Source organism: Gracilinanus agilis, chromosome 1 (assembly GCF_016433145.1).
Source record: "Gracilinanus agilis isolate LMUSP501 chromosome 1, AgileGrace, whole genome shotgun sequence".
Taxonomy (NCBI): Eukaryota; Metazoa; Chordata; class Mammalia; order Didelphimorphia; family Didelphidae; genus Gracilinanus; species Gracilinanus agilis.
In genome coordinates, this window is record NC_058130.1 from 275,656,532 (window position 1) to 275,666,883 (window position 10,352).

The 10,352-nt window shown below is 37.3% G+C and overlaps 1 pseudogene; it reads left to right on the forward strand.

The window, feature by feature from the left end:
• The first annotated feature begins 996 nt into the window (after window positions 1-996).
• On the forward strand, window positions 997-1,725 carry LOC123231322 (annotated as a pseudogene).
• The last annotated feature ends 8,627 nt before the right edge of the window (window positions 1,726-10,352 follow it).

The window sequence follows — 10,352 nt, forward strand, 5'->3', positions numbered from 1 at the left end:
AGTGGAAATGTGCATTGGCACTGGGCGGGGTGGTAGTGGGGGGTGAAGGGGAAAGTAGGAGCATGAATCATGTAACCATGTTAAAATGAATATTAATAAATGTTAAAAAAAGATCATATTTGTTTCACAGACAAAATTTGGCAGAATTACTTTTTTAATCAATTTTGTTAGCATAATAATAATCAATGTTTTCTTATATGAGTATATTTTCAAACTTGGTAGTTGTATTGAAATTTTGTGCTAGAACTAAGCTCTTTTCCCTCTGGAAATCTTGAAAAGTTTTGATATGACCTGTATGATCCTTTCTTTGCTAGGTCTATCTACCTCCTTTTTGACAGTGTTTTCTCATTTTCTGCCCCAATCCTTGTCATCTGTAATTATCTCCCACCGTATTTTTTTTTTCTTTTTTTGGAACAGTCATCTGGAGTTCACTCTGTTCCCTTTTAAAGTCCTGATAAAAGTTATATTGGTCTTGGACTCCTGGAAGGCCCTTTGGAATGGGATCTTAGATATGAAGTTGACCTTATTTCCTGCTGTAGTTCCCAGTTCTCCCAGCAAACCATAATTGATCCTTAACTTTCCATATAATGAACCATGGTAACAGAATTTGTTCCCTTCTTGTGTTCTGACAGTTATCATATCTGCCTTGTTACCCTTCTGGAGTTTCCTAATTCAGAATACAAAGGTAGCTTTCTGCTAGTTTACCAAGGCTTTTGCTAAATTTCTTAGCATGAACCTTTTCCCAGTGCTTGCAGGCCCATTAACCAGAGTAACCTTTCTTTGAGTACTTCTAGAGATTAGAAAAATAGGACACAAAGTCTTGGTCTAACCAAAATTTCTAGTACATTGATTTCCAGATTTTGTAGCATTTCTTGTCAAAAGTAGACTACTTGAGAGAAGTTCCAAGCTGCTCCCGGGGAGCAGCGATTGGATGGGTGGACAAGTGGGCGGGCGAAGGAGCTGGCCCTGTCCCTGGGCACTGTGAGTCCTCGGGCCATGGCCAGCTATGAGCTTGCTCTGAAGCTGCAGTGGAGGCTGAGGCTGGATCAGGTGGCCAAGGCTGCCCTGATCCCGCAGCACAATGGCTTCAACGGGGTGCCTGCACTGGCCTGGCCTTGCGGTTCCCCGAGCCTGGGAGACAAGCCGCCTGGCCAACGCGGGCTCTGATCTCAAGGAGCAGCTGAATCTGTGTCAGGACATCCACGAGGGAACGGCGCAGCCCTGGCCCATCAAAGTCTTCAAGCCCTACACTGAGTTTCGCAAGTTCAGCCAGGGCCAGATCAAGGACGTGGAGAGCCTCTTCCAACGGTATGACTCTAGAAAGGATGGCTACCTGATGGAAATGAAGCTGATGATGGAGAAGCTGGGGGTGGGGGGGAGGCCCAGACCCACCTGGGGCTAAAGGAAATGATCAGGGAGGTGGATGAGGACCTCGACAGCAAGCTCAGCTTTTGGGAGTTTTTACTTATTTTCCGCAAAGCAGCCTCAGGGAAACTGGAGGAAGACCATGGCTTGATGTCCCTAGCCAAGCTCTCTGAGATCAACGTGGCCATAGAAGGCGTGAAAGGAGCCAAGAATTTCTACGAAGTCAAAGTCCATACCCTGTCTGTGACCAGTCGATTTGAAGCTGAGATCAAAGCAGAGCAGAATGCCTGAAAACAGGAGAAGGACGGAAAACACCAGAGGGCTCTCTTCAGAGAATGCCAAGCAGCCTTCTCCCAGTAGCTCCCACTAGGCCGAGTGTGTTCAGAGACTTGCCTTGACTTCTACCAGCTGTGCCTTACAAGTTGGCCTGGGAGAAATGGCCAGCACCTCCTCCCCCAAGGAGGACCCACCTCTCATTGAATGTCCAGTGTCTTTGTTGTCCCCAGCTCTGATGATCTTTCTTCTAAAGCTTCCTGTTTTTTGTGCCTGAAAGGGCAACTGGTAACCCTAAGACCTGAGAAAACAGTAAGGAAGGTCAAAGTCATGGTTGGGAAGAGATTAATTCTGTCAACAAAGGGAAGGATTCCCTTTCTTGCCCAACCACTGTTCTACTAGCCATTGAAGGTTTCCTGGATTTTGCCATTTTCTTGGTGGCTTGTATTTTTCCTCTGTTTCCTCCCTTTTAGCCAAACCTTTCAGGGAGGAAATCACGCCTGGTCATTCGGCCAAAGGTATAGCTCTGCCATTCTCCTGGACTCCCGTGTTCAGACTGATTGCTTTTTTTCAAGTGCACTCATTGGAGGTCTACACTCCTGGCTTTGATTTAGATTCTCCCCTTCTTCTTCCATCTACTCCCAAAGGCAAGGCTAAGCTGTTCAACCATCCTTCTCCCTCACCAAGTGTTTGAGGCAAGGGGGAGAGCTCCAAGAGGTATGGAGTGGACCTCAGAAAGCCCACAGTGCTGGGAGGGAGGCAGTTCTAAAAGCCCCTCTGATTTTCTGCCACTCTACTCATAGAGGTGGTTTCAAATGGATGAAAAGAAGTTCCATGCCAAGGGACTTCCCCTTTTACCTCTACATGGTAATATTTTGTCAGATTGCCAGTTTAGATGGGTGGATTCATGCAGAACACCTGAATCTAGCCAGAACACCTGGTCATGGTTCTGGAACTTTTAATGCAGAGACAGGTGGGTATGGACCCAACTTCCATGGTCGCCATTTAAAAAACTCTTTGCTCCAAAGTTCATATGCTCACTGAGTATGTAAGACGTTAGAGATGTTTCTGCCTTTTATTCTCCTTTCTAATTGTCCATGGAGGAGCAACTCTTTCACCCTTGGTAGTTTTGGTCTCTTTAAATAGGGGTTGGGGGTGGCATCACGCTATTACTATGGTGAGCATGGAAGAATAACGACAAACTAATATTGACTAGATTAAAGAACGACTAGAGTACTTTAAGCTCCTCTTATCAATACATATACATATACTGCTTTAAAAGGTCACTCTTACCAACTCAATATTTATTAAGATTCACGGAGGTTTTGCATATCTATTTTGTAGCTATTCTTTTTCCAAGAAATCAGTTTTTCTAGCCTCTAGTAGTTATCCTTGCCTAATGAACTATGCAAATGAAATGTATTCTCTCACTGGCTTGCTTCCACTCCTCGTTGAATGGAGGGGAGAGTGAAAGAGAAGAAGAATGAATTTGAGGGTTGGTTGGGTTTAGTCACTTGGAATACCAATTGCCCATGTATGCTCGGACTCAAGGCCAGGGCTGGTTGGGTACCACTGATCCTTGGAAACATGGATGGGATGTAGGAATAGGCTAATCAACTGAGGCTAATATAAGAGGCCACCAAATACAACTCACCCACTTTTAAAGATGAGGAAACTAAGGCCTGAAGAGGTGAAAGGATTTGTCTGAGTTTATTCAGATATTAAGTAGCCTGAGCTGGGGTGATAATAGTAGTAATAATAATAATAATAATAACAGCTAGCATTTATGTAGCACTTTAAGGTTTGAAAATGTTTTATAAATATCTCATTTATCCTCACGATAACCAATGATGGGAGGTAGATGAAGTTAGTATCCTCATTTTACAGTTGATGAAACTGAAGCAGATAGAGGTTAAAATGACTTGTTAGTATCTGAGACTGGATTTGAACTCAGATGATTCTGGTTCCAAGATCAGCGTCATAACCATTGTACCACCCAGCATCAATGTAGGGATCTCCCAAAGAAAGTCCTAATGTAATATTCATTGAGTATTTATCATGAACCTATAGCCAGCCTCTAAGAATGCCAAGAAAAAACAAGATTGGTCCTGCCCCCAGGAAGTCTGCATTCGTGAGATGCCTTCCATCAGAGAAGTTCTCCAACTGATCCTGTTTTTGCCTTGTTTATAGGTAGCTGTTGGCTAGCTAGTCCCACACCCCTTTAGACTGTAGGGTCTCTGCAGGCAGGGGCAGAACTATTGTACCCTCAGCTCTTAGCACTGGGCCTGGAACAAAGTAAATGTTTAATAAATGCCTTTTTCTTGACTTGGAGAGGTGGGAGCCTACGTGAACAGAATATTATATACACTGTCAAAGATGGTTCCCGAGTCCCTTGATCTTTTTGCAAGGAAAGATTCACTGAATGGAGAGTCGGAGGTATATTTGGGAAAGTCTGTGATGGAAAAACCCAAGGCACCAATAAAGAAAATTTGAAAATAAAAGTAAAAAAAAAGAAAGTAGACTACTTTTACTAGCAATCTATGATTGTATGTTCCAAATACTTGGCTACCATCACTGAGTTCTATTCCTTTCTTATCTAATCTGTTTGATTGATCTGTTTTTGGCATGGTTTAATCAATACCAGAATCTGGTTGAGGACTAATTTAAAAGAAGAGTTTGAGGATTGACAGTACTATGCTGACCTCATCCAGAATTTTCCTCTCTATTTCCCTTCTGATTCTAAACCTTATGTTTTCCAAATGATTTTTGTTATTATTCTGTCTATTATTATCTCTTTGATAATTTAATTACTGAAGTATTATCTCTATAGATTAATATGGGAAGTATTATCATTTGTTTAAATTTTGCCATACCTGTAGTGAATACCTTTCCATTTATTATTTTTTGAAGAGTACATTTAGTTGTATTTATATGAAACTTTTACATATCTTAGTAGGTTAACTGCTAGTATAGTGCAAAATTTTAGTTGTTATGAATAGATTTTTAAAAATTATTTCTTCTTTTTCTGGTCATTATTTTAATAGAAATACTAATGATTTATGTTAACTCTTTAGTCCACTATGAAGCATTTTATTGTCTCTCCTCATTGCTTCACGGATTCTCTGGAGACTTTCACATAAACCTTCAAGATAAAGAATATTTCTTATCCTCTTTGAATATTGATACATTTAATTTAGTTTTATTACTACATCTTTTTCTAAAAGGTACATCAGATAGTAAATGGGAGGAAACATCTTTGCTTTACCAGTATTTTGTCTTAGGAAACTTTCTTGTTTCTTCATTGCCTCAAAGAGGAGCCATTAGTTTTAGGTATATAGTATTGTAATATTAAAGACTAGAATGAAGGAATTTTATAGGCAGAAATAGAGGGATACAGCGTCAATTACAGGATGAGAAACTGACATATGCAAAAATCCAGTGACAGCAAAGGAAAGGGCAATTCTTTGATGAAGAGACATTGTGGGAGCCTTTTATATTAAAACAAGAGATTATATTTTATTTGGTAGGTTAAGGGAAGTCACTGAAGTTTTTTGAATGAAGGAATGATATAATCATAACAGGGCATTAATTTATTCAATGAAACATTCAACAAGTATTGAGTAAAGGCCTACAATCTAAAAAGTACTATGTAAGGCATTTTGCAATTACAGGCAAAAGTGTAGTATTCCCTGACATGCAAGGTATTGAAGTAATTAGTTTATGGAGAAAAAAGATAATGGACAGCAAGAGCAGTTTTGAGAGTCTGGAAAATCCAGGAAAAAAGAATAATTAGGTAATAAGCTGAGATGTTGTCAATGTGAATGGAAAAGAAGAAACAGGAGGAAAAAAGTATACAATTGATTCAACCTAAGAAGTTAGGAAGAAATAAAATTAAAGGTTACTCCAAGGTTTTAAGAGTATCTAAGACCAGCTGGGTGGCACAATGGAAAGAGTGTTAGGCCTGAAATCAGGAAAACTCAGACACTTACTAGCAATGTGACCATTGGTAAGTCATTTAATTTTATTTACCTTGATTCTTCAACTGTAAAATAGAAGAAGGAAATATCAAACCACTCCAGCATCTTGGCTAAGAAAACCTCATAATAGAGTCACAAAGAATCAGACAAGATCGAACAACATCTAAGCCTTGACAATATCAAATACAGGCATAAAAATATTAAAGAGTAGTTTTGGAGGATAGGGCATGTTTATTTGTGTAGCTCAGACATATTTAACAATGCCCAGTTTTGCTAATATGGAAGAACACTTGAGGGGGGTTGTAACATGTCTAGATTGCTTTCCAAAGAGGTCTCTGTGTTTCCTACTATGTGGCTGAGAGAAGCCTCCTTTGACTGGTAAGATCAATTCATTGAACTTTTCTGACTCTCCTCTGCTCTCAGTCTTATCTAAACGGTAAAGATCCCAGTTCAGTCACAGCAAGAACAGTATTAACTAAACCAATGAGAAGGAAAAGATATTTCTATGCTCCCTCTCTTTTGCCTCAGACCCAAGAATTGAGACTGGGAATATTTGCTTCTGTACTTTTTTGTCTTCAGTTTTAGGTACTGAAAATAATCCACAAAGGGCCCAGGTGTTTCAACTCTAGTGACTTCGGAGCCTGCTAGCTCAGCATGGAAGTTCTAGGAGACCAGTTGCCTGGGACTTAAGCCTGAGAGAGATTATGAACTTGGTGTGAGATTTTGCTCTGCGGTATGTGACCTATACTCTGAACCGAATCCTCTTTCCTCCACTGGAAACTAAGGTGGCACAGTAGAATATTTGATCTTCCATGTATTTGATGAGAAAGTTTGAATGCTTTAACTCGTAACTGTTGAAGTTAATGCTTCCATATACATATTAATCCAAATGGAAGTGGCTAAATGAAAAGAATGAGAGCCAAACATTTTATTTTGTTTGTTTTATATGAAAGACAATGAGTGCAACTTCATGAATGGTGTTTGAAATGTCACCAGGACTACCAGGACATTCAGGAAGATAAACTTATCAATCAGTTAAATTAATCAATTTTTTAAAAATTTAAATGATTTCAAGAAAAAAATGGAGCTGGAGATTTGAAAGTTATCTACATAGAAGTAATGATTAAACAACCTCAGATTTCCTTGCCAACTTCAAATTCTGAGATTCTTTAAATAGACAAAGATAGATGAAATTGCCAATGGAGAGAGTTTAGAGGGATAAGATCAGAGATTCAAAAACAGAGTTTCAGAGAACACTCCCTTTAAAGTCTCAGAGGATGATAGACTTTCTTAATGGTTACATTGGCTTCTGTGCATTTTTTATTCTATACAAATGATTCCCAAAACTGAATACCTGAATTTCACTTTTCTCTCAAAGTCTAGTCCCTCATTTCCAACTGACTGTGAAAAGTTACACCTTTATTTTTTATTTATTTTTTATTTTTTAGAAAAATTTCCCATGGTTACATGATTCATGTTCTTACTTTCGCCAACCCCCTCCACCCATAGCTGATGCACATTTCCACTGGTTTTAACATGTGTCATCAATCAAGAACTATTTCCATATTATTGATAGTTGCATTTGTGTGGTAGTTTCGAGGCTACATCCCCAATCAAGTCCGCCATGTGTTCAAGCAATTGGTTTTCTTCTGTGTTTCCACTCATGTAGTTCTTCCTCTGAATGTGGGTAGCATTCTTTTCCATAAATCACCCAGAATTGCCTCGGGTCATTGCATTACTGCTAGTAGAGAAATCCATAACATTCAATTTTACCACAGTATAAGTCTCTACATATAATGTTCTTCTGGCTCTACTCCTTACACTCTACATCAATTCCTGGAGGTCATTACAGTTCACATGGAATTCCTCCAGTTTATTATTCCTTTTAGCACAATAGCATTCCATCACCCGCATATACCACAAATTGTTCAGCCATTCCCCAATTGAAGGGCATACCCTCCTTTTCCAGTTTTTTGCCACCACAAAAAATGCAGCTATAAATATTTTTGTTCAAGTCTGTTTATCTATGATCTTTTTGGGGTACAAACCCAAAAATGATATGGCTGGATCAAAGGGCAGGCAGTCTTTTATAGCACTTTGAGTATCATTCCAAATTACCATCCAGAAAGGTTAGATAAGTTCACAACTCCACCAGCAATGCATTAATGTCCCATTTTTGCCACATCCCCTCCAGCATTCATTACTCTCCCCTTCTTTAATTTTAGCCAATCTGCTAGGTGTGAGGTGGTACCTCAGAGTTGTTTTGATTTGCATTTCTCTAATTATTAGAGATTTAGAACACTTTCTCATGTGCTTATTAATAGTTTTGATTTCTCTATCAGAAAATTGCCTATTCATGTCCCTTGCCCATTTATCAATTGGGGAATGGCTTGGTTTTTTGTAAAATTGATTATATATATATATTTGAGTAATTAGGCCTTTTTCACAGTTTTTTGTTATGAAGCTTTTCCCCAGTTTCTTGTTTCCCTTCTGATTTTGGTTGCATTGTTTTTGTTTGTACAAAAAATTTTTAATTTAATATAATCAAAATTATTTATTTTACATTTTGTAACTTTTTCTAATTCTTCCTTGTTTTTAAAACTCTTTCCTTTCCCAGAGATCTAAAAAGTATACTATTCTGTGTTCACTTAATTTACTTATAGTTTCCCTCTTTATATTCAAGTCATTCATGCATTCTGAATTTATCTTTGTGTAGAGTATGAGATATTGATCTAAACCTATTCTCTCCCATATTGTTTTCCAATTTTCCCAACAGTTTTTGTCATATAGTGGATTTTTCCCCCCAAAGTTGGGCGCTTTGGGTTTATCATACACTGTCTTGCTGGCGTCACTTACACCAAATATAATCCACTGATCCTCCCTTCTGTCTCTTAGCCAGCCATGATTTGATGACCTCTGCCTTATATATAATTTAATATCTGATACAGGTAGACCACCTTCCTTCACATTTTTTTCATCATTTCCCTTGATATTCTTGATCTTTTGTTCTTCCAAATGAACTTTGTTATAGTTTTTCTTCTAATTCAGAAAAAAAATTTTTGATAGTTTGAAAGGTATGGCACTAAATAAGTAAATTAATTTGGGTAGCATGGTCATTTTTTATGTTAGTTCATCCTACCCATGAGCAATCAATATTTTTCAATTGTTTAAATCTAGTTTTAATTGTTTGGAAAATGATTTGTAGTTGTGTTCGTATAATTCCTGTGTTTGTTTTGGTAGATAGATTCCTAAGTATTTTATATTGTCTAGGGTGATATTAATTGGTGTTTCTCCTTCTACCTCTTGCTGCTGGGATGTGTTGGAGATATATAGAAATGTTGATTATTTATATGCATTTATTTTGTATCCTGCAACTTTGCAGAAGTTGTTGATTATTTCTACTAACTTTTTAGTTGATTCTGTAGAATTTTTTAAGTAGACCATCATATCATCTGCAAACAGTGATATAGCTAGGTCTCCTCACTGCCTATTTTATTACCTTCAATTTCTTTTTCTTCTCTAATTGCTACTGCTAGTGTTTCTAGTACAATGTTAAATAATAGAGGTGATAATGGGGATTCTTGTTTCACAATCTGATCTTATTGGGAAGGCTTCTAATATATCCCCATTGCATATGATACTTGTTGATGGTTTTAGATATATCTGTTTATTATTTTTAGAAAAGGTCCTTTTATTCCTATACTTTCTAGTGCTTTCAGTAGCAATGGGTGTTGTATTTTATCAAAGGTTTTTTCAGCATTTATTGAGATAATCAAATGATTTTTGTTGGTTTGCTTGTTGATAAGGTTAATTATGTGAATGCTTTTCCTAATATTGGACCATCCTTACATTCCTGGTATAAATCCCACTTGATCATAATGAATAGCCATTGTAATTACTTGCTGGAGTCTTTTTGCTAGTATTTTGTTTAAAATTTTTGCATCAATGTTCATTAAGGAGATTGGTCTGTAGTTTTCTTTCTCTGTTTTTGATCCACCTGGCTTTGGGATCAGTACCATATTTGTGTCATAAAAGGAGGCTGGTAGAACTCCTTCTTTGCTTATTACATCAAATAGTTTGTTTACTATTGGGATTTGTTGATCTTTGAAGGTTTGATAGATTTCACTTGTGAATCCATCTGGTCCTGGGGATTTTTTCTTAGGGAGTTCTTTGATGGCTTGTTCAATTTCTTTTTCTGATATTGGATTATTTAAGTATTCTATTTCTTCTGCTGTTAATCTAGGCAATTTATATTTTTGTAAATATTCATCCATATCACCTAGATTGTTATATTTATTGCCATATAATTGGGCAAAATAGTTTTTAATGATTGCTTTGATTTCCTTTTTATTAGAGGTGAGGTCTTCTATTTCATCTTTGATACTGATGATCTGATTTTCTTCTTTCTTTTTTTTTTAAATTATATTGACCAGTACTTTGGCAATTTTATTTGTTTTTTTTCAAAGTACCATCTTCTAGTCTTATTTATTAATTCAATAGTTCTTTTCCTTTTAATTTTGTTTATTTCTCCTTTAATTTTTATAATCTCTAATTTGGTCTTCAACTGGGGATTTTTAATTTGTTCCCTTTCTAGTTTTTTTATTTGCATACCCAGTTCATTGATCTTTGCCCTCTAAATTTCCCCAAGTACTGCTTTAGCTGCATCCCACAGAATTTTGTAGAATGTCTCATCATTGTCATTCTCTTCAATGAATTTATTGATTGTTTCTTTGATTT